Genomic DNA, 26771 nt, shown 5'->3' with positions numbered 1-26771 from the left:
GTGATTTTAGCTTAGAGCATTCGGTAGTCGTACACCCGATTTTTGAACCTTCGCCATTGCTTGCAAATATCGCACTATGGTGGAATAATCGCAGTTCATCACATTTCCCAGTTCTCGAGTGACTTATTCCTAGTTCCGGCGTGACTTGTAGATTAATGCATTTCAACGATTTCATCAAACCCTGCAAGTCTTCCTGAACTTGGAGAGCCACTGATGTCAAAAGGATCCTCCTTAAAACGGGAAAACCACTTTCGTGCAGTGCTCTGTCCACTGGCATTATTCCCATATACGGCACAAATGTTTGTGGTTGCTTCCGCTCCTGTCACCCCTCTATTGAACTCAAACAGAAGAATAGGTCGGAAATGTTCCGATTTCTCTATTTGGCACACCATTCTCTAGCGTTCACATTTCCACTATCTCCGAATGACAAAATAACGATATGTCAACACAGATAGCAACAGTGAAATACAAATAAAAAATGACAGTCTATAAATTAACCCATAGGAACCGGAATACCAACATGCAAAACCAAAACGCTAAGAACTGATGCACCAATCTAATACAAGTACCATTTTACTTTTATTAAGGTACTTATTAACTGGATAATTTATACACAGCGTTGTAATGGAAAATAACAGTGGCCACCGCGGTAGTCCATTATCTCTGCCCGTCGTCCAAGCTAAACGAATATACAGGGTGGCGCACGAAATGTGTTACCATTTTGTTTTTGAATAGAAACCTTATTGTCAATACAATCTGAAAGGAACATATACCACAATGAACAGCCGTCCATCGAGATTTGTTCTAACTGAACACATGCTCAATATGTCCACCATTTCGTATCCTAACTTCCTTCAAACGAACACTGAAGTTAGTGATTACCCTACGGCACATGTCTTCCATAATTTCACTGCTAGCTTGAAGAATAAGTCTTCTGAGCTCCATTAAATCCCGGGGACGTTTCGGGAAAATTTTTTCCTTTAGGTACCCCCAAAGAAAAAAGTCAAATGGATTGAGGTCTGGACTATTGGGGGGCCAATTTTGTCCGTCATCGAAGCGACCTGGAAACCTGAGTGAACTGATCCGCATGTCGAAATGCTCGTGTAAAAACTCCAACACAGTGTTTGCAGTATGTGGCCTTGCTCCATCTTGCATGAACCACTGCGTGTTGAAGAGCAAGGCAGTAGCAAGAAGCTGTGGAATGAAACTATTGCGAAGCATGCACAAATAACGCTCGCTGTTCACAGTTTCTTCAAAGAAAAAGGGTCCAATAAGTCCATGACTGGAAATTGCTGCCCACGCTGTAATCCTCGGAGCATAATGTTGTCGTTCATGAAGCACTTGTGGGTTTTCAGTGGCCCAAAAGCGTACATTTTGTTTGTTAACCACACCGACTAAATGAAAATACGCCTCGTCTGAAAACCAAACGTTGTTGAGAGTTTATTCCCTAGCCTCCGCCCACTGAGCAAACAGTAGTCTCTGCTGCTGGTGTTCTTCAGTGAGCTTCTGTGCACAGATCTTCTTGTATGGGTACATATGGTCACTTTTAAGAATGCGTTGAACGGAGCGTCTGGATATTGCCAGTTGCACTGTTGCCTTTCTACACGATTTCCCGGGACTTCTCTGTACAGCAACTCGTACCGTTTCAATATTCTCCGGCGAACAAACAGGCTTAGGCCGAGGTCGCTTCGCTTCCAATACTGTTCCTTCCTGTACAAATTTATCGTACAACCTGTGGATGGTCTTCTTGCAAGGGACCCATCGTGTGTTAAACTGTTGTCGAAAACGCCTCTGAGTCACAACAAGGCTTTTCGTTTCATGAAAAAGTAACATAACTGCCGATCGTTGCTGTGTCGTCAGTCTTCCATTGTCAGCCATTGCTGCTTACAAGTCTCCTAGCGGCAGTATCGTGAATTACACGTCATTTCGTAACTCAATTGTTTGTCCAAGCTCTGCTGGTACTGCTGTAGTGATCCCAGCGGGATATCTAATGTGCGTCGTAAACTGTGAAAGAAACAATTGGTAACACATTTCACGCGCCACCCTGTACCTTCCGAAACGACAAACGTATTTCACATTGTCGCCTTGGACTGTGATTTACCTATTGCTACTATTGCCTAACGTGTTTACATAAAGTACGAAGTGCAAATTAAATTCTCAGACTACAGTTAGATGTTATGTGCATGGAAATGCATATACGAGGAGGTATCTTGTTTCACGTCGTTAGGTTCATTTTTAAAGATGTTTTCATTCCGACAGCTACCTTTATCCCAACGACTTCATTTCGTCCAAACACTGTAATTATTAAAACTACAAAAGTGCGACAGTTTCACACGAGATCCCTGTTGACTCACGAAGCTTTAGATGTAGACGTTGTCGCTGGACCTCGTGACGGCGCTGTCTTGCGTCACCGGCAGCCTCGCCCCTGCGCTACCGAGCAGTCAGCGAGCCCTAACTTCATTGGCGCCTGAATTTCCCGACAGTTGGGTAAATCCGGCCAATAAGCGGCGCCGTTGCCAACCACCTGTGGAAACGCGGTGACGTGGGGAATTCACTTTGCCTCCTCCGTAACTGTCGCTGCCACAAATTCAATTTTTACGGAGTAATACAGTGGAGAAAACACACTTGTGGCTATGAAAATTTCAACACCACGAATACGCCATGCAACAAATTTAAATTGGCGTACAGTGCACCGGAAAACGCAAATTATTAGCATTTCAGTGCAGCCACACAAAGTAGGTAGGAGTAACATTATCTGTATTCTGCATATAAGGGAAGATTATGATGGCTCTCGATCTTCCACCATAATAGAGTCCATCAACATGAGGTGGCAAATATGAGGTAGCAAAGGAGGTGGAAACGTGGGTTCTACTATGCCAAGACTGCCTGGTAGCTACAACAGGAAAACACAATTAATTAGCCGGCAGAGGTGGCCGAGCGGTTCTAGGCGATAAAGTCTGGAACCCCGCGACCGCTACGGACGCAGGTTCGAATTCTACCTCGGGCATGGATGTGTGTGATGTCCTTAGGTTAGTTAGGTTTAAGTAGTTCTAAGTTCTAGGGGACTGATGACCTTAGAAGTTAAGTCCCATAGTGTTCAGAGCCATTTGAACCATTTTTGAACAATTAATTAGCAGGAGTACAAAATAAGAAAGTATTTATTACTTAACTTTGCTGTAGTCCATGATCAGTTGGTTGGCAATTATAGAAGACGCGACTAGACTAAGTGTCTGTAGGATGACATAATTTACAAGTCACAAATCTTGCAGTGACGAATCAATCTCTCGTAATCTTGAATGTCGAATCCGGTGAATTTGAAGACTTGTAAGTAGGCTGTTTAGGTTTTCTTATTGGTAACGCCACGTACCGCTCTGTATGCAAATCACTGGCTGTGCTGTGTGCAGTCTGTCTGCCACTGTAGTGTTGGGCAGCTGGATGTTAACAGCGCGTAGCGTTGCGCAGTTGGAGGTGAGCCGCCAGCAGTGGTGGATGTGGGGAAGTGAGATGGCGGATTTTTAGGAGCGGATGATCTGGACGTGTGTCCATCAGAGACAGTACATTTGTAAGACTGGATGTCATGAACTGATATATATAATATGACTTTTGAACAATATTAAGGTAAATACATTGTTTGTTCTCTATCAAAATCTTTCTTTTGCTAACTATGCCTATCAGTACCTAGTGCCTTTAGTAGTTTGAATCTTTTATTTAGCTGGCAGTAGTGGCGCTCGCTGTATTGTAGTAGTTCGAGTAACGAAGATTTTTGTGAGGTAAGTGATTTGTGAAACGTATAGGTTAATGTTACTCAGGGCCATTCTTTTGTAGGGATTTTTGAAAGTCATATTGCGTTGCGCTAAAAATATTGTGTGTCATTTTAAGCACAGTCATGTATAACTGTTCAAAGGGGACGTTTCATATGTCGACCCTTAGCCGAGGATACCTCACTGGAATCTTCTGATTTTTTTCTTGTAGTTTGTGTTATTAGTGTAGCTTTTGTTTATTGCTAGCGCGTAATTGTAGAGAGAATCTCCTTTCATTGTTGCACAGTAAAACAGTTGTGGCATGCATGTAGATTTGCACCAAGTGTTTCGCAGCTGGGCTTGCGATTAACTAGATATTATTTTCAGTGCTATGTTAATGTGTTTTCTTATTTTTGCTCTTCAAATTGTGCTTTTCTGTGTTATCGTGTGAAATATTGTGACAATTATGGCGTGTGAAAAACGTAATACTAGGCTCCAAAGTAAACTGAGAAATGACAGAGAAGACGAAAGCAGTGTGTTAGCGCCACCGTGTAATGAATTAACTAATGTTCAACATAGTAATTTGGTAATTGTGCATAGGGAAATGGAGCGGGCGGCAAACAATGGTGTAGACAGTGAAACAATTAGTGAACAGGGAAGCATTATCAATCGATCGGTCGGCAACAGCCCGCCTCAGGAATCGGGAATGACAGGCCACAATCTTGCAAATACTGCAGATTCAGGTTTTGGGTCCCCACCGTTTTCTCAAATAAGTCAAGACACATTTTCTGCTTGTCAAAATGTGAATGTTGCCGGTGAAACTTCACTGCCGAAAAGCACTGAGGAACATGTTTCAGACACCAGTGCATTGTTATTACAGTTAATGCAACAAATGGGACAAAGCCTACAAAAGTTAGACACAACGCTTGAACAAAATCAGAAACAAATGGGACAAAATCTTCAAAAGTTAGACACAATGGAACAACACCAGAGGCAAACACAGCAACAGTTAGAAGCAATGGAACAAAAGCTTCAAAAGTTAGACTCAGTGGAACATACGCTTGAACAAACACGTGAAGATTTAACTACTGAGTTACATAAAATCGAATCGAAATGTCAAAAAGTCTGTAATGACGTAAAAACTCAAATTTGCGAGCATTTCCAACCAAATTTTTCGCGGCATGGAAATACATTACAGAATCACGAAGCGGCCATAAAAGAACTGCAAACTATTGTTCATGAAAATCATGAGACCTTGCAAGCTAAAATTGACTCAGTCGCATCTACCGATTCGGTTACGCAACTTGCAAAAACTCAGGAAACCTTAAAGGACACAGTAGATACGATTTCAACACAAATGGACACTCTGAAACTTGGTTCAGAAAAACACACTGAGGAAATAAGTACACTATCGGAGAAAGTAGCCGAACTTTCGGATCGGTTCACTAACTTATCTGCAAAGGTAGATGATGATCTGAATGACACAAGACCTGTAGCCATCACTGACACAGAAGAGTATGAACAAATTAAGAAATTCAAACAAAATCAGAATCAAATTAATACGCAACACAAAAGAGAAATCCGGGAAGTACAAGATCAGTTGCCACAAGTAATACAAAAATTACATATTTCAGAGGACACTCGCGCACCAACACAGGAAGAGGGACTTAGAAATACGGAAAAGCCACAAAATAATAACACAGGGAATTTCGGAAATTATGAAAGAAATTGGCAAGGTGCACCGAATTTTGAGATGGAACCGCCGACACGACGGGTCTCAAGCTACACAAGACCGAGTAAAACATAGCATCATAATGATGAAACATTTCGAACAATCTGAATTCTCCAGTCTTGTGAAATATTTTGAAGACATGTTGCACAAGAATTAGTACCTGTCAAACCCATACAGCCCCTCAGAACTCATCCGCATTTGCTTAATCAAATTACCTGAACATTTACGACATATTATTTTGGCAGGACGTTGCAAAGATGACACTGAAGCTTTTCAGGGACTCTTACAAGAATTATAAATTGACACCGACAATCATGGAACGCGAAAACAGGAACACAACAATTACAGGTCACATCCGTCGCAATTCCGCGATAAAAGAAATAAAACTGGATACGACAAGGCTATTCTCACAACACAAATCGTGACCAAAGCAGACACCACCCGTATGACAACCGTTGGCAGAGTAGTAATAATTACAGGGGAAGATCACCTCTCCGTGGAAGTGACTATCACAGAGACAATCAGAGAAACAGACAATATGGGAACCAAAATAATTATTATCAAGGGAGACAGAATAACTTTAGACGCAACGGTCCAGCAGGCAGTTACGATTCAGGGAGAAATTCTCCACCACGTGACCGACAAGAAAGAAACTATGAAATCTACCGACATGACGACAGACGATATAATCATAACGACAGACCTGAATTTCATCAGAACTGGCGGGATTCAAAGAGGGCTGGGCCCTCTCGACAAGGTGAATTTGTAGAAGTTAGGTCTCCAAATCCCAATAAGGACGCGCGCCATCAAAGAGACAATAGGCAATGACTCATACCACTGGCAGCCACAAAACGTACTTATGAAACTGACGACGCAGCTGCCGTAGCTAGTAATTACGTAACAATTGAAGACATTAGGGACATCTTACTCCAGGAACACGACGTAAAACATAACAACATTGCATATCCTGTGATTCACATTACTGTAAATGACGTAAAATTTACGGCAGTACTTGACTCTGGCAGTCCCATTTCAGTAATAAGTGAAAAAGCTTTTAGCAAATGCAACAAATCGAACGATTGCCCCACACTTTCGTTATGTAAGATTAAATTACAGGATGCAATCTTTGGAAAAAGCGTAGATATACGCCAACAAACGAACTTAGAATTCTTTTGTCAAAGCCTGCTTCTCTATGAACTTTCTTATTGTTCCATTATTGTCGACGGAAATTATATTGGGAGTAGACTTTTTGAATGAATACAAAGCAATCTTAATCTTTCACAATGCTGAAATAAGTTTAGAGAAAGAAGGTAAGTCAATAGCTTTGAAATTTGAAGATTGGCTCTCAAACCATGACGAAGAAATTAATCGGCTTTACCTCCCGTTAGACAACAGTTCGGAATTTTCGACGGAACTTGACACTAACAATCACTCTGCAAGTACTGACAGGGATGATATCGATGGCGCATTTGATACTAATGAGTTAATTCAGAACAAAATTCAAACAATTGAGAATTGTAATGACACTGATAGGCAAGACCTTTTTGAGATTTTACAAGCACATTCCACAGTTTTTACTCACAAAACAGGAACAATCAATGGATTTCAATACCAATTTCGTGTTCGTGAGCATACTAAATTTTGTATTAGACCATACGTAATTCCGGCACATTATAGGGACCGTGTTAGAACAGAAATACAATCTATGCTTGACGAGGGCATTATTGAGCCTGCAGTAAGCTCATACAACAATCCGTTACATGTTGTTGAGAAGAAAAATGGATCGATCAGGCTTGTCTTAGATTCGAGACAAATCAATACTATCATCATTCCTGAAACAAACAGGCCGCAAACGTTGGAAGAGCTTCTTCAAAATTTTAATGGTGTAAAAGTGTTGTCTTCTATTGATCTCAGATCCAGATTTTATCAGATCGAACTTCATCCAGAATGTAGAAAATACGCAACTTTCCTTTGTTTCAGCGTTTGTTATCAGTTTCGGAAACTTCCTTTTGGTTTGAACATTTCTTCGGCAGCATTCATTCGCGGGCTAAAAATTCCATATTACCTGAGTTCTTAAAACGTCACATCACCTTATATGTGGACGATATTCTGATAGCAGAAGCCTCATGGGAACAACACAATCGCATCCTCAACAGCATGTTACATATTTTTGCAGAATCTGGAATTACAGTTAACTTGGAAAAGTCTGAATTCGGTAGGACAAAGGTGAAGTTTTTGGGACATATTATTTCTTCTGAAGGCATTCAGCCGGATCCTGAAAAGTTAGAAGCAATCAGAGCCATTCCAGTTCCATCCACAAAAAAACAAGTCCGCAGTTTTCTATGTCTCGTCAATTTTTACCGTCGTTTTCTGAACATGCAAATTCTAGCTACACCAAAACTTTGTTCTCTTACTGGAAAAAATACTATTTGGAACTGGGACGAACAAGCACAGTTGGAATTCATTTCTTTGAAAGAAGCGTTACTTAACGCGCCGATACTAGCTCATCCAGATCTGTCACAAGATTTCTGCCTTAGCACGGTGTCTTCTAAAGTAGGTCTTGGTGCCCATTTATTTCAAGAAGCCATAGAAAATGACCATACTGTTCAGAAAACCATTGCTTTTGCTAGCCGAGTGCTAACAAAATCTGAAAAAAATTGTTCTGTTATTGTATTAGAAGCTTTAGCTATCGTTTGGGCATTTAACAAATTCCGTATCTTTCTTTCTGGTGAGCACGTAAAAGTATACAGTGATCATCGTGCATTACAATTTCTTATGTCTTCAAAATTAAATCATGACAGGTTAAAACGTTGGGCATTTTTTCTGCAAGAATTCCACTTCACAATAGTCTACATTCCCGGCAAGGAGAACATTGTAGCGGACGCACTGTCACGCGCACCGGCTGGGCTTGAGAAAAGTAACACAGAAGGCAACCTCGAGAAAAATTTCAGTATTCTTTACATTCAGAAAGTCGCCTTTGAAAACTTCATCACCACATCTTTAAAGGACATTGCTCATGAACAAGATAAAGATCCGATTTGGAAAGACATCAAAAGTAAATGGCATTAAAAGACACACACACAGATTCGGCATTATTATCTGGTTAGAAACAACATACTCTTCAAACGCTGCGCTGTTGATGACAAGCTATGGGTACTTTGCGTTCCTGACGATTTTGTTAATAAGCTCATTTGGTACAATCATTTCAGCTATGCACATTTTGTCCACGAAAATGTTATCATATTCTTCGGACGACTTGTTATTTTAACAATATGGAAAAGCGAATTTGAAGAGTCTTGTCTATTTGTAAACTTTGTCAAAAGGCTAAACCATCTACTGTCTCACACCGTGCTCCGTTATTTCCTATCATTCCTTCTAAATTAAAAGAATTTGCTGCTGTTGATCTCTTGGGACCCCTTGTCAGAACATCTAATGGATTTTCCTACGTTCTAGTCGCTGTTGAACTTACTTCAAAATTTGTTTCTTTCACACCGTTACGTAAAGCCACTGGACGGTCTGTATCCAACGCCTTTGTTAAAAATTTCTTACGTGAAGTTGGACACGTTAGTAAAGTCATTTCAGATAACGGACCGCAATTCAGATCTGCTGTTTGGTCACGCATGCTTAAGAATAATAAAATCAAACCTGTTTTTATTTCATTGTACTCACCACGTTGTAACCCATCTGAACGGATTATGAAAGAAATCAATAAGCTTTGCAGGCTTTACTGTCACAGAAAGCATCAGTATTGGGACAGATATTTACACTTATTTCAAAATGTGCTGAATGAAATGCCTCATGACTCCACTGCTTTACCACCTATTCTTGTACTGAAGAATGAAGAACCACCGAACAGAATCAGAGAGCTTGTACCTTTCCCGAATACACGTAAACTTCGACACAAAGACATAATTGATTTGGCTATTAAAAATATAAAATCTGCAGCAGACAAAAGGAGAAAACTACACGGTAAAGCAAATGGAAAGAAATTATATATTGGTCAGAAAGTTCTCATTAAAGCTCATTCATTGTCACATAAGAAGAAACACTTGAGTCACAAATTCTTTCTAGTTTACAATGGACCTTACAGAATCCGACGTATACCACATGATAATTGCGTTGAAGTTGAAACTCTGCGTACTAGGAAGAGTAAAGGTTTACACCACATTTCACATGTAAAACCGTTTATTGAAAGATAATCTGTTTCTTAACTTAGTCTTTGCCATAAAACTTTTCACTTCACGCTACTAGTACAATTTGTCACACTGAGAAACTGTTAACATGCAACAATGTTTTGAAGTTAACTATCCAGTCTAGAACCTAGGGAACATTATAAACAGAAATTACGAATGCATTGTTATAGTGAACAGACGACACAGTGTTGTTATTTGTACATTCTTGCTTGTTAGTTGCACGATTACGTAACGACTATCAGGCTTACATACTTAGAACATATACTGGTACTGCTAATGAGATTTTAATGCAACATTTTGGTTTACTTGAAAATACATTCTGGATTTAAAGTACTTTCTGCGAGATACCAGATGACACAGTGGTTAGTTTATGTGACAGCTACACGATTTTATCACGACACTACTAATGAGTGACAATTTACACTGTTGCTTTTGCGGTGTTTCTGTTTCATATCTGCACAGTTTTTCTGAATTCTTCTGGAAAGGAAAACATGTTTAGTAGTAACTTTTGTGGTATAGCTACAATGAGACAGCCTTTTCCGTAGCACAATAATACGTTACATTATAGTACTTTCTAGATCACGGTAAGGTACATAATAACTACGATATCTATACGCAAAGCATTTTACTTTCGTTTATGATGAGGTGAGTATATTGACTTCAGCAGAACTTTGCTTACAGAGGACGATAACTACTCCACTTCGACAGAATTATCTTACAGCAAGATGCACATTTAGCGCTACAGGACACGCATTTGAGTGATTAATTTTGTACTTAAACCATTTATTTTTAAAGATTTTTGAATTACAAAGGAAGTTTTCCGTGATACATTTCATTCCATTGCTGTAATCTGTAACACCTGAGGGTATAATTACATTAATCCTCAGGGGGGTACACGCTTACGTTGTGTACCATGTGTGTGGCAAGCACAAGGAGCCCTAGCTAATATGGTATTTGCTTATACAACTTTACACATCGGTACCATATTTCTCCAATACAGAATTACACAGCTACCTGATTATTTAACAGAGAAACAAACATTTTTTTACTACATCAGTGACACATGTTTACGCAATTACACAGTTGGGTAACTTCACACTTACGAAATTGTATTTTGTCTGTACTTTGTGAACTGTTCATATCTTTTTGGACCCATTGTGATATTATGAGAGCTTTGAATGATATATTTGGTATGGGATCATGATTTTAAAGTACGTTTGAGGTAGATGACACTATTGAAATGAGCAGAGAATTTTTTTTAGGTTTTGAAATTATTGGAGGAAGCTACGACGATTTTGAGAGTTTTGTGGTGTTATGATGTTATTATTACGATGACTATGTGTATTATGCTGTTGCAGTATGTTTATGATCAATAAGCTGATGCTATATGAGTTATTTGATTATGCTACGTATCTGTTATGATGAAATATTGTAGAAGTGTCGACGATATGTATATGTATAATAAGGTAAGGAATAATGAGTAGTGGTTAGGGACTCTGGTTTGTGAGAAAGGTCGTTGGAAACCAAGAATCGTACTTTAAGAATTATGAAATGTATGTAAATGCGTGAATGTATTACAATGCTGGCGAAAATTTTTTGGACTCTGTTATATCAATAGGATTTTGTTCCTACAGATTTGTAACGCAAATTCTTGACCTGTGTAATATTTTTATATGAGACTGTCACTGTAATGCAAACTGGTGTCGTAAATATTTCCGAAAGAAAGTTAAGTGACCACCTGCACGTAATGCGTCGTGGGCAGCTGCGCGACAGTCGCCTGGAAAAAAGCCATTAGTGTGTGCCTTTTCAGAGGCACAAGTAAAAAAAAAAAGGGGGCCATTATCCTCGCTATTGACATTTCTTTGTAGAAAGCATCGCAAATACGACACACTCAAACTTGAAAACATATGATTACACTGTGGAGCTTTTAATTTATGATATTTACTAAAATGTCTAATGAAATGATGAGAAACATTTTACATCTATTGTCTGTCTAGTTGAGAGTTTGCTCATTTTGTTTAATATCAAGTTTCTAGCTGCAGCAGCATTGGTTAAAATAAAATTTAATAGATGTACTAATATAAATATTTTATGCCTACAGATCCAGTAAATAGTTTTATGATCTATTCAAAAAAACGAAGGAGCGTGAAAAGACATTTCCCTTCACAGGAATTGCATACGGAATTTTCTTTTCAACTACTTGGTAATTTTTTGGTACAATAACTTCTTGTGGTGCACCACTTTAATTACATAGACAATAAGATGTGAATATACATTTCCCTTGTCTGCATTGTTGTCTTTAGTGTAATAGTTTTTCTGCTTGAGCTATGTAATGTTCAGATATAAGTTATTGCATTTGCTGCTGCTGTTTGCCAGGCATAGTGCTACTAAATTTCACTTTGTATTACTCTGTTAAGCTAGTTTTACTATTGATTTATTTCTCTTGCTGTTGCACATTGGCTCATATTAGTTGTAATATTCCAATTGCTTTGCTAATTTAGATTTCCTGCTGCTTGCTTTACCAATTTGCATTTTTTTGTCATTGCTGTTTGTGTTAATTGTTTTGTGCTCTGCATTGCCTCGTCCCTTAGTTTAGCACCTGAGCTCAGTAGATTTAATTTAGCTTAAGATGGGGTAGGCTATATGTGAGAACGAGTTGTGATGAATTGGAAGAAATGCATTGAGAAGCTATAAGAAAATGGTTTGGCCACAAAAGAATTTTGAAAGAGGATGTGAACAGAATATAGAAAGCATGCTTGGATAGGATTTTTTTGGTGGAAATAAATGTTGAAATAAGAGGAAAGATCTACAGAACGAAGTTTTGGGTTGGACTGCAGTACCAAATGTTACACTGAAAACAAACCCTGCCCTTTCCCCTTGTGTTATCCCACTATGTATTTGTGTGCCCTTGGGTATTTGTGTTCTTCCTGTCTTTATGTGTTTATCTCATGAGAGTTACATTGTAGAATTTTTCTAATAATATGTTATTTACTTCATAAAGATGTTTAGACATTATTTATTCTGTTTTGTTTTAATGCTCATGTGTGAAGTTGATGTTTGAAAAGTTATTCTGATCCTTTATGTATTTACTTATGTCATAATTCCTGTTACACTGATGTATATGTTTATTTCTATTCTTTTGTAAAGCCTCTATTACTACAAATGTTATCTGTAATGTTAAGCTCTTTAATGATGTATTTTGTACCTTTGTAATTGTATTCTTATGTTGTAAATTTATAATTGTAATGGACACCAGTTCATCAGATTAAGTAACTTGTAAGCATTCATTTCACTGAACACATTTCTGTTGGTCATAGTATATGGACAATATGTGAGAAGTAGGGACTGATAGTGTTTGCACGTGTGTTAATAATTCAGCAACGGACTGGTTAACAGCATTGCTGGTTCTAAGGTCAATTCCAAAAACTTTGTGAGTGCACAAGTGGTGGTTTATGGACTTGCTATATTGTCCGCAAGACTTTTCAATGGTGGTTGTGCACCCGCATAGTCACAACGGATGGCTGCTAGCCATCTCTACAAGGACTACAGTGGGTCTGCACCATTATCTCTACAAGAACTGCAGTGGGTCTGCAGCTCTGGTGGCCCACCAATACCGTAATCTCTACCAGGACTACTGTGGTCTACTCTGTGATGACCTACCTACCAATATTCTTCAAAACTTCGACTGACTCTGCGGTGGGTTTGCTCTGTTGTGGCCCATTACCTGTCTGCATGTCGAGAGTCAGCACTGTCTTTCCGTTGGAAGGACAACACTACTTCTTCAAGACTGCATGGAAATCCACTACCTCTGTGTGCATTTTCTTTTACTGCTCAGACTTTGAGAAAAGCACTGCTATTTTACTGTGATGAACGATCAGGACTGTCTTTATGGACTGTAAGAAAACTTTAGCTTTTGACCAACATTGTATCAATAAGTGTGTGCATATGATTTCATTGTTATTGTAATTGTGAAAAAATTTTTAACAAATATGTATTGGCCAGTGCCCAAAACAATTTGTAAAATTTTTTGTGGGGAGCATGGGGGCTATGTAAGTAGGCTGTTTAGGTTTTCTTATTGGTAACGCCATGTACCGCTCTGTATGCAAATCACTGGCTGTGCTGTGTGCAGTCTGTGGCTAGTTTGCATTGTTGTCTGCCATTGTAGTGTAGGGCAGCTGGATGTTAACAGTGCGTAGCATTGCACAGTTGGAGGTGAGCCGCCAGCAGTGGTGGATGTGGGGAAGTGAGATGGCGGATTTTTAAGAGCGGATGATCTGGACGTGTGTCCATCAGAGACAGTACATTTGTAAGACTGGATGTCATGAACTGATATATATAATATGACTCTTGAACAATATTAATTTAAATACATTGTTTGTTCTCTATCAAAATCTTTCTTTTGCTAACTGTGCCTATCAGTAGTTAGTGCCTTCAGTAGTTTGAATGTTTTATTTAGCTGGCAGTAGTGGCGCTCGCTGTATTGCAGTAGTTCGAGTAACGAAGATTTTGTGAGGTAAGTGATTTGTGAAACGTATAGGTTAATGTTACTCAGGGCCATTCTTTTGTAGGGATTTTTGAAAGTCAGATTGCGTTGCGCTAAAAATATTGTGTGTCAGTTTAAGCACAGTCACGTATAATTGTTCAAAGGGGACGTTTCAGACTAACTTGGAACGGAGCTACAAAGACTTGATGGCAGCAATGACTGAGCTGCTAGCTGTCCACTGAGCGCGGCTAGAAACTGTAGACTGCCACAACTGCACTACTCTCCTCCTGCACATTAAGTGGCCTACCGACGCCTCCTGGCGAGCATAAGTACTGCGACTGGCTGTGTACGCTTTAGCTAACACAGCCATTCTTCTGTTCCGTTTATCGAGAGAATCGCATCCGGCGGATCGATCTCTCAGGTGGCCGTGTGGTGGTATGATTGACGACTTCACAGATTATGTAACGACTTCCTCATTCATAAATTACATATTTGAATATTGTTTGACTCTCAGAGATTGTTTTATGACTCGTGTAAACCAAACGTCCCCCCGCACGTGTTGGAAGCTAGCAGTGGCAGGATCGTGGCCTATCCAGACTGTGGTTTATTATTCAGCGATATTGCTGCTCGCGTTGATGAGAAGACTGTCATACTAGTATGGAATCGATGGGTTCAAGTGGGCCATACTCAACATTATGCAGGATCTCAATTGACCTATGTGACTAGCGCCCGACAGGGCAGACATAGTGTTCGCCCATCGTCGTGTAAACCAAACGTCCCCCAGCACGTGTTGGAAGCCGACAGTGGCAGGATCGTATCCTATCCAGACTGGTTTATTATTCAGCAAAATTGCTGCTCGCGTTGATGAGAAGACTGTCATACTAGTATGGAACTGATGGGCTCAAGTGGGCCATACTCAAAACCATGCAGGATCTCAGTTTACCTATGTGACTAGCGCCTGATAGGACATACAGTGTTCGCCCGTCCATATAGAATCGTGTAGCAACGTCACAAACCTTGAATGAGGAAACGAGCTTGTTTGGAGTAAGGCAAGTATTCACACAGACGTGGTGATGATTATGTTTGATTTGTAGGGCACTCAACTGCGTGGTCATCAGCGCCCGTAGAAAGTCCCAATATTTTCACAGTCCAATTTTGTCACTGTCACGAAATGATAATGGTGATGAAATTATGAGGGCAACATAGACACCCAGTCACCAAGTAGAGAAAATCCCCAACCCAGCCGGAAGTCGAACCCGGGACCCCGTGATCCAGAGGCAGCAATGCTAGCCACTAGACAATGAGCTGCGGACACACCCAGACGTCTGGAGCGCCACGGACTATCAACATGGCGGCTATTGTTGCCTACTCTTGACTGGAACTATAAAAGTAACGATTAAATTTTGTACCGTATGAATTCGGTGTTGTCGAGAAATAAGTCCCTTATAAAATTATTCTTTGCTCGTTACTTTCGTTACTGAAAGTCATTACTGATGTATCAATTACTCATGTAACCATTACATGCAAATACTTTTTTCTGGGTACAACCATGATCTTTAATGTGCCGTTTCAGTGGGTTCTTTCCCTTGCACAGATGCGTCTCATCAATATAGTGAAGAATAGTCACCATGACAGTACTGGCATTAACGATAATTGCTGAAGCTGTAAGTGTAATGTCATCCAAAGAGAGAGGCACCATGACAAGGTTGGCACTTCACAATGGAACCACACAAAACAACAGTCGCTGAACGCCATACCAAGGAATGAGCAACGCCCGCGTAGCCGTGCCACAAAGAGCAGCCGTCCTCAAAGTTGGGCACAGTGGGTAATGGAGGTGGGCGACGGCTTTCATTGAAATATTTATGTTTGATATTATGCGAGAAAAAGACGTCCGGTGAACAAACTGCTAGCGTTCAGATTTTCATTTCCATGAACCAAGTTAGGAAGCTCCCTCATCATCAATTTTCTGCCTTATTTCGTAAGAACTGACCAGTATAGATCATGTAAGCAGCAATGCTGAGAAAAGTCGCGAGTAATATTTCATCACACAACTCCTGTCACAGATCATTATCAGTGTTAGCTACTTACCAGACATTTAGCAACCACTAATGACAATAAGTGAACATTTTGCACAATGGCATTAATCAAGACACAGCTGGAACTGGGTCTGCGAGTCGCTATTTCAAAAATCCATACAAGACTACATCTGCCTTCTTCTTAAATTCAAGCACACGCATCACACAAAATGTGCAAATGTCAGAAAATTTCCAAATTTTAAACCGTGTAAATTTTTACTCTTGTTTATTTCCATTTTGGATGATCTGTTTGAATGTAATGCGTTTTAAATTGGCATTTAAATGTTGACTACTGTGCTGTCGTCATTCACCTATTAAAACATTCACAGTTAAAACATTATAAATGGACTAAAATCAATATAGATGGAAGTAATTTGTGAACTAATGATATGTAGGAAACGCACGTATTTGCTCAGTTACAAAGAACGTACATGAAGCTGTTGGTATTTATAAACTAGTTGTAATTGTTGACATCCACCACTTTCGAATAATAATTGTTGCAATAATTAGACAGAGATGTATGGATTTTCAGCCGTTTTTGTGCCAAGTGTGAGAAGTATTGAGAAAGGAAAGAATAAGTGGGTGGAGGGGCGGGGGGGGGGGGGGGACGGAGAAAAATAATTTATTTTTCACAAGGGGGGCGCAACGGGAAAACCTTGAGAACCAGTGTCCTAGAGTTTCGTTACACCACCATAATCGATGTTCCGCTTACGGCTGATTACTGGAACGCTACCCCAGTTCACAGTTACCGCCCGAGACGACAGCATTGTCTTTGATTGGGTAGCCAGTGTGTTCTGTGTCTTATGTAGAACTATTTGTGAACATTGTCAGTCTACTTCAAGAGAAGAGACTTGTAAATTGTCCGTGTCTGGTGACACGTTAATATTTAGAGACACTTGTAAATACTCGTAACATTCCTGTGGAAATGGATTGTACAAAGTTAAGTAAATCTTATTATTATTGTTGTAATAAAGTGAACCAATATTTTAGGCATTCTAGATTCCACTGGATCTGCTCCCACAACAAACCGAAGAACCTTCCGTTGTACCGGCAAGCCGGCCGCGGTGGCCGAGCGGTTCTAGGCGCTTCTGGCCAGAACCACACGACTGCTACGGTCGCAGGTTCGAATCCTGCCTCGGGCATGGATGTGTGTGATGTCCTTAGGTTAGCTAGGTTTAAGTAGCTATAAGTTCTAGGGAACTGATGACCTCAGATGTTAAGTCCCATAGTGCTCAGAGCCATTTTGTACCGGCAAGCGCATCTTTGTCCGGTGCAAGAATGAGGTTTAACTCATCGTCATGTCAAAATAACTGTAACAGATTAAGTTATAAGTGATGAACTCACTGTCATAGCAAAACACACTGAAGAGCCAAACAAACTGGTACACCTGCTTAATGTTGTGTAGTGTCCCCACGAGCATGCAGAAGCACTGCAACATGACGTGGCGTGGGCTCGACTAGTGTCTGAAGTAGTGCTGGAGGGCATCGACACCAAGACTCCTGTAGGGCTGACCATAAATCGGTAATATTACGAGGGGGTGGAGATCTCTTCTGCACAGCACCTTGCAAGATATGCCAGATATGCTCAATAATGGTCATGTCTGGGAAGTCTGGTGGCCAGCGTAACTGTTTAAACTCAGATGAGTGTTCCTGTATCCACTCTGTAGCAATTCTGGACGTGTGGGTTGTCGCGTTGTCCTGCTGGAATTTCCCAAGTCTGTCAGAATGCACAGTGGACATGAATGGTTGCAGGTGATCAGACAGAATGCTTATGTTCATGTCACCTGTCAGAGCCGTATCTAGACGTATCAGGGGTCCTATATCACTTCACCTGCAGACGCCCCACACCATTACAGATCCTCCACCAGCTTGAACAGTCCCTTGCAAACATGTCGGGTCCATGGTCTCATGAGGTTGTCTCTATACCTGTACACGTCCGTCTGCTGGATACAGTTTGAAACGAGACCAGGCAACATGTTTCCAGTTATCAACAGTCCAGTGCCAGAGTTGACAGGCACAGGAGAGGTGTAAAGCTATGTGCCGCGCAGTCATCAAGGGTACATGAGTGGGCCTTCAGCTCCGGAAGCCCTTATCGATGATGTTTCGTTGAATGGTTCATACGCTGACACTTGTTAATGGCACAGCATTGAAATCTGCAGTAGTTTGCAGAAGGTTTGCTCTTTTGTCATGTTGAAGGATTCTGTTCAGTCGTTGTTGGTCACGTTCTTGCAGGATCTTTTTCTGTCCGCAGCGATGTCGCAGTTTTGATGAGAAGTTGCAGCATTAGAAAATTGCAGCGAAGTGCAGGAAGATCTGCTGCGGATAGACACTTGGTGCAGGGAGTGGCAACTGACCCTTAACATAGACAAATGTAATGTATTGCGAATACATAGAAAGAAGGATCCTTTATCGTATGATTATATGATACCAGAACAAACACTGGTAGCAGTTACTTCTGTAAAATATCTGGGGGTATGCGTGCGGAACGATTTGAAGTGGAATGGTCATATAAAATTAATTGTTGGTAAGGCGGATGCCACGTTGAGATTCATTGGGAGAGTCCTTAGAAAATGTAGTCCATCAACAAAGGAGGTGTCTTACAAAACACTCGTTCGACCTATACTTGAGTATTGCTCATCAGTGTGGGATCCGTACTAGGTCAGGTTGACAGAGGAGATAGAGAAGATCCAAAGAAGAGCGGCGCGTTTCGTCACAGGGTTTTTGGTAAGCGTGACAGCGTTACGGAGATGTTTAGCAAACTCAAGTGGCAGACTCTGCAAAAAAAAAAATGGCTCTGAGCACTATGGGACTCAACTGCTGAGGTCATTAGTCCCCTAGAACTTAGAACTAGTTAAACCTAAATAACCTAAGGACAGCACAAACATCCATGCCTGAGGCAGGATTCGAACCTGCGACCGTAGCGGTCTTGCGGTTCCAGACTGCAGCGCCTTTAACCGCACGGCCACTTCGGCCGGCGCAGACTCTGCAAGAGAGGCGCTCTGCATCGCGGTGTAACTTGCTGTCCAGGTTTCGAGAGGGTGCGTTTCTGGATGTGGTATCGAATATATTGCTTCCCTCTACTTATACCTCCCGAGGAGATCACGAATGTAAAATTAGAGAGATTCGAGCGCGCACGGAGGCTTTCCAGCAGTCGTTCTTCCCGCGAACCATACGCGACTGGAACAGAAAAGGGAGGTAGTGACAGTGGCACGTAAAGTGCCCTCCGCCACACACCGTGGGTGGCTTGCGGAGTATAAATGTAGATGTAGATGTAGACCTTTCTGGGACTCGAACCCTGATTGTACTGGATGGAAAGCCCAAGTGCCCCCCTAACACATGGAAACTGTCCAGATGCGGGAGAGGAAGGTTAGGTTAGTGTACTTTATTAATTTTTGTCGGGAAACTGACGCAAAGATAGATCCTAATTACGTAATTAATCACAAATATAGGTCTTAATTACACAACTATAACCATATCGTTGCTCAAGGACGGCAATAAATCGCAATACAGCACAAAAACTGACGATACCATACAACTGGTGTTATCCTGCTGGGAAAAACTTCGCAATACCACTCGAAATTGACTCAAATGGTATGTGGCCCCTTTAATACGACGTTGCACAATCCATACCAAAACTATTCTCAGGACGGGAAACGGGATGGCGAATCATGGTTGGTAGTCGTACTTCGATTTACACATACTTAATTTATTAACATAAGGTTCCTGCAGATCATTCCCCACAATCTTCACTACAAGCAGCAGTTTCTTAGTGCAAGTTCTTATTAAAACAAAACAAGTATAACCATGAAATGCATGTAAAAACAGTTCTGAAACAACTAGCAAACCCAGTATTGCCGTGGCTTCGCCACACTTAACAAAAGCTTACAACTAACAGTACAGTTCCTATCAGAGTGGGCCAGTCACTTAACTGCATTTAAATACTACATGGCCCAAACAACATTTAAATCTTATGTCGTTAATCACACTTCACTAGAACATAGATATGTAACAGAAGCAAGAAAGATTGCCATGAAACAAACCCAGATTACACTTACTTGCAGGTCTATCTTTATGTTACACAAAAAACATTTGTTTAAACACCAGAAAATCACGAATACAAAAAACGTTTTACCCGACTTGGTGGAAGGAAAGATAAACTAATCTTTTGTAAGGGGTCTTCACCCAAAGCAATCCAGCCGTAGCAGGGTTACGTAAAGACAGCTGGACCTATACTGCGGGTTACACCTCACTCCTCTCTGAGCACTATGGGACTTAACATCTATGGTCATCAGTCACACCTCACTCCCCACCGAGGCGTTGGCGCTTACAGCAACTTTTGACAAACACAGGACAATTGCAACTCTCTGAAACACACACAAAATACAGGGCAGAACCCTTGCATCAGGCATACGTGCATCAGTCTATAAAATGTTCCATCCACAGCAATCACGGCACTTTAAATTGAAACCATTCAAGGACGGTTCACCAATAATAATGATATTACTTAGGTGCAGTTTTCAATCACTTAATACAGTTATAACTAAAACTTCACTGTGAAGCCAACATTTAACCAGATGACCCAGAGCTCATCCACATACTTTTCGGTTAACAGCTGTGTAAGTTCCACAATCATCTAGCGAGTGAAACACCTCTCAACGCGTCGCTCAGCCACATACACTAACGGCCAACTTATTTGATGTTTGCACACAGCACAACTCAGCGGCTCAAACAGCTTAACATTCCTTCAGGGACCTTTCCCTCGATAGAAATCACGAAACTTGGATCGCCGAGCTGCCCCAAAACACAGACTTGCCGGCCAATACAATTGCGTGGTATACAGGGTGTTACAAAAAGGTACGGCCAAACTTTCAGGAAACATTCCTCACATACAAAAAAGAAAAGATGTTATGTGGACATGTGTCCGGAAACAATTTCCATGTTAGAGCTCATTTTAGTTTCGTCAGTATGTACTGTACTTCCTCGATTCACCGCCAGTTGGCCCAATTGAAGGAAGGTAATGTTGACTTCGGTGCTTGTGTTGACATGCGACTCATTGCTCTACAGCACTAGCGTCAAGCACATCAGTACGTAGCATCAACAGGTTAGTGTTCATCACGAACGTGGTTTTGCAGTCAGTGCAATGTTTACAAATGCGGAGTTGGCAGATGCCCATTTGATGTATGGATTAGCACGGGGCAACAGCCGTGGCGCGGTACGAGACTGTTCGTGCTCGTATTGTGGACGGCTGTGATACAATACTCCATTCTCCAGGGCTGCATCAGCGCATCAGGGATTCCATGCGACGGAGGGTGGACGCATGTATCCTCGCTAACGGAGGACATTTTGAACATTTCCTGTAACAAAGTGTTTGTGCTTCCATTCCATGATTAATGTGATTTGAAGAGAAGTAATAAAATGAGCTCTAACATGGAAAGTAAGCGTTTCCGGACACATGTCCACATAACATATTTTCTTTCTTTGTGTGTGAGGAATGTTTCCCTAAAGTTTGGTCGTACCTTTTTGTAACACCCTGTATAACGCTGATAGGGCACTACCGGTCGCAGTCGACACTCCTTTTTCTGGAGACATCCCACGTCTCTCTATGTTTTCCTTTTGAAAACTAACGGCCGACTCTTGAGGCCCGCCAACCCGGAAGAAAGCCACACGGTATCCAAAGATCACATATACCCTCCACAATCGATCGCAACGATATAACGAGCGTATCCGCCACGGCTAACCAAATATCGATATTAATTACGTATGCATAGCGCTACACAAGCACGGCAAAAAGCGCAATACGCCGCAAAAACTGACGTTACCATAAAACTGGTGTTATACTGCTTGGAAAAAAATTCGAAATACCACTCGAAACCAGCGACAGAAACACTCAAACCCTACCCTACACCTACAAGCTGGCGGGAGAAAGGCTGAGGTGTAAGGTACTATCTTTATTCTTTTTTGTGGGAAATACGTACAACTGAGTAGATGCTGGTGTTGGACAGAGAGGAGCTTAAAAAGTGTATTGCTGCAAGCATAAAGTATCTATCGTTGTTTGACGTCAGAGTTCGCTACATATGCCTACTAAAAATCACCCTACAGCCCAGCTAACTGAATCCAATGAACGCTATCACAGCTGATGGAAAAAAATGCGTCATAGTTTTCATTACACTTCGAAATTGTCGTGAAAAAAAAACCAGCACTTGTATTGAATTGGTCATAGTGTAGCACATTCCTGTAAGACTGCAGAGGAGGCAGTAGTTGAACGTGCATTCTCGTTGATGTACAATCACAAACTGCCAAAAATCGAGGCCCTCTCTCTACCTCTCTCCAAACACCTACAGCGTGGATGGACGCGGGGAGAGAGCTACCCCGCCAGCAGCCTCGCGACATGTGTTGGCCACAGACGGCCTTGAGATGATAGTCCTTCACCAACACAAAAGCAGGTATAGTTAACTAAACAATAGGAGATAAAAGAATGGTTGTCCTGAATACATCTTGGTTGTCTAAAGTGTAATGATACAGCCATCCATAATGGTTACGGGTCTCACCTGTGGCGACAACCTGTCACAGACTAGGCAGGTGCCCAACGCCTCCATTAGGCCTCTCGTTCTGGGATGAAAAACATTTTGTTTAATAAAGCAACTATTAAAAAAAGGAACAAAACCATAATTAGTTCTAAGTTCTAGGCGACTGATGACCTCAGAAGTTAAGTCGCATAGTGCTCAGAGCCATTTGGACGAATCCTCTTTCTGTGAAAATAGACAAAGTCCATTTTCATTCAGTTTTGTGAGCAAAATCGGTATAGTTTTTTTACGTCGACTGCACTCGCATCTCATTATTTTGTGACGTCCAGTGAAGTGTACCGCCACGGATCACAAATGATCAGCAGAAACATACCCACCCTGCGTAAAATCAGGAAAAAAACTTCGACTCTTTTGATGCGAAAACTACCGATCACCCAGAATGTCCTTGTTATTTGGACATTAAATTGATCATGAGAGTCACTTTGCATGGCGAGTAATTTATTGTACTTTTTTTCTGTGGTCGGATTACACTCACCAGGTAGGTCAAATGGGAATCCGTCGAGAAAACACGATGTTCTTTTCGAGGAACACTGTTGAGAAATGACATCTGAAGCTGACCACAGAGGGATTCTACAGCCCACAACATATATTTCACGTAAGGACTGTGCTATTAAAAACGCGATCGTCGTGACCACATTACTGTCACCCTGCATAAAAAGCAGTCTTGAGTCTACAGGTACACACACAAGTCGCTGATGGTGTTACGCTTTCTGGTAGAAATACTCTCAGCGATTTTGCATCAAGTCTATCCATTCAACCACTTATTTGCGTTGGATCCTGTAGAGACATGTTTTAATGATTACAGACACTGGTGAATCATATTCGTGACACTCTCATATCTCGAAATGAGTCACCATTTTCGAACCTATCTGCTAAGGACGCCATACAACAGGAAGTCCAGCGCCGTTTTTTAGACAGTCCCTCTGCATCTTGCAACTGCACCTAAGTCTATACCCCCGCCATCTATGCAGCTTAGCCTATGTGGTCGCCCCAATTTAAGTCATACCTGTACGGAATTCGGAGAGCTCTATATCTAAGACCTTCTGCATCCTGTATGGAAACAGGACGTGCTGAGTTAATGCGACAGGAGCGCGTGTTGACCACTCGGTAGACATGAGACTATGATGTCTTATCTCCGCCAACCGTGTACAGTGTGTAAGTCCAACGTCAAACGAAACATTCCCGTGCAACACGAGGTGGTAGGAGAGATAGTACGAGCAGTTACCGTGGTGTTTCTTGTTGGGAAAATTAGGAAGACTACACATCATTCATGGCATGGAGGAAGGATGAAGATTTTGCGACACATCTCCAAACTACATACAGCCAGTCCGCAGGAGATCTGTGTCTCTCAGTGTGAATTCACGTCCGTCACCCAAACGTATGTGGCGATCCTATTAAATATACAGGTATTGGTTCACTGGAGCAGGTGGTTCGTGATCGAAGTCGCTTCCGCAGACCGGTGTAAAGCTTCATCACCTGTACTGTAGGATGACCGTATCCAACAGACTATCAATCACACGAGAGGATTCAGTTACTGCTCCTCCATAAGCAGTTTAATACATTGTTGTTTCTCTTTGTTGTAACACATCCAGTCAGTGTACACTGCCATACACTTAGTTTTTTCTACCATGACTTAGAGACCCGTGTCAGCTGCTGCTAAACCGACATTAACACGTTTCGATCCTCTGGCACCCACAGAAAACCGAACATAGCATGGCATCTGTACAGCTACCATAGCACAGGCTGGTAGAAATAAAACACATATGTGATGTTTCTCGTTGACAAAAATGTGGAAAACATCGCTACATATGGAAACTGGAAGAGTCTGTGGTATTGTAGGGCACTTCCAACTATTCGAAGGTGATTACCCTAACAATTAATCTCATCTTCCCATGGAAAGGGTAGCGGATGTTTCGGTGCTCCATTGTTCCGTCATTTTGCATTGATGTACATGATTACTGTTCCAGTACTGACCATCACCGGAAGGTGCTGTTCACGACACGCATGTGGTAATACAAATAAAAAGAGGTACTGTTTTATTATTGGCGAAAAACATAAAAATAAAAACATGTGTAGGGTATCACAGCATATCTAAATAGGACGAGTCTGTAGCAATGAGGAACGCTTCCAAACAACTGTATTAAGGTGATGACCGCTACATTTAATCCCATGTTCCACAGCGACAAGTATCAGAGATCCAGTATTCCGTCAAGGTTCCTTCCTTTAAATGTGAACATTTTAGGTTAGGCTTTACCGTGACTGTTATTGACATTAAATGAAACAACAAGTTAACTGTTACCAGTCACCGTTTTTATTTATTTCCACGACGCGTTTCAAAGGTTTAAACCTCCATCATCGGGTGGATTTACATTACTTAGTATGACATCTGTGTGTGTGTTGTGTTACGCTTTTTTGGAGGAACTTGTGGCACTGCCTAGTGGAGAAACAACACACTATTTCAGAACATGGTTTTGGATTTCTTCTGACAAAAAATTAAACTAATCTCTAATGGTAAACATAAAATAAGTAAACTAGAGTACCTCCAGTGGTCACAGGTTCCACTCGCTGTCGTAACACATCACATGTAACTGTCACATTTGTAAACAAATATGGCGTCTAGAATCTGCTGGGTGCAAGGTTCGTATGGCAGAAGAGAAGACATAATTGCAAAGTGCAAAGAATATACAACGTAACAACATTATTACGGAATAATTGTTTAAAGCATTTGGAGGTGTTTGTTTTGAGATGTCGAATATGTAAATGTTTGCTCTCATATAATCACTCTTCCACCCTCTCTCTCTCTCTCTCTCTCTCTCTCTCTCTCTCTCTCTCTCTTCCTCTCCTTTTGCCTCCAGCCTCTCACATCTGTCTATTAATCCCAATCAAATAGTGTCATCTATGTATGATTTTACTGCTGTAGCCAATATGATTATTGTACTTCAAGTCTATAACATTTCACCTGATTGTTATTAACAAGTATGAAGTTCAAGCCATTTAAACATTTCACCTGATTGTATAAACGAACACGATGTTAAGCAGTTTTAACTTGTCAAAAATGGATTTATATGCCACCTGAAGTACACACACATATATTTGACTATTTCCCTGGCCCCTTCGCTTCTATGTCGAATTTATCTCGGATTCCTCTTGCTGTCGCATGCTTTTTCACATGTACAAGGATTGTTCTGCGTCAACCAGAAAACACGCAATTACTTCCTCATTTCCCCGCGTTTCAGCGTATTTTCCCTCAATTTATACGTATTTTCCATAATTTTTCGCAATTCTATCGATTGCAGTTGGGAAAACACGTGACGTCATCCAGGGGACGGGGTTGAGCGTGGTCGGGGGCGGGGGTGCGGTGATTAATTGATCAATTCAATTAATCTGCAATTTGATATCAAAATTGCACTGAGACCGCCACTACCTTACTACTTCCGACCTGGTGCGGATGCCAAACACTCGAACAGTACCCAACAATAGGTTGCACCACTGTCTTGTATGTTATCTCCTTAAAGATGTGCCACGCTTTCCTAAAATTCTCCCAATAAACCAAAGTCGACCATTCGCTTTCCCTGCTGCGATCCTTACGTGCTCATTCCATTTCATGTTGCTTTGAAATGTTATACCTAGATGTGTGATTGACGTGACTGTGTAACGCAGACCACTACCAATGCTGAACTGGAACATTACGGGTGTTCCTTCTCATGTGCATTAACTCTGTCGTACTGCGGAAACTGTAGTGTGTAACAGGAAGTAACTGGAAGATTACGAATACCGCTGTCGCGTGAAATGTTGGGTTGTTGCATATCGTATGGAGCGGTACTTGTCCAAACGAGCATGTGTGTCGTCGGAATTAATCGGCGAAAGTTGCATGGCAACATGATTGCAAATAGTACACTCCTGGAAATTGAAATAAGAACACAGTGAATTCATTGTCCCAGGAAGGGGAAACTTTATTGACACAT

This window comes from Schistocerca americana, chromosome X (assembly GCF_021461395.2).
Source record: "Schistocerca americana isolate TAMUIC-IGC-003095 chromosome X, iqSchAmer2.1, whole genome shotgun sequence".
Taxonomy (NCBI): Eukaryota; Metazoa; Arthropoda; class Insecta; order Orthoptera; family Acrididae; genus Schistocerca; species Schistocerca americana.
This window is presented reverse-complemented; position numbering follows the sequence as displayed.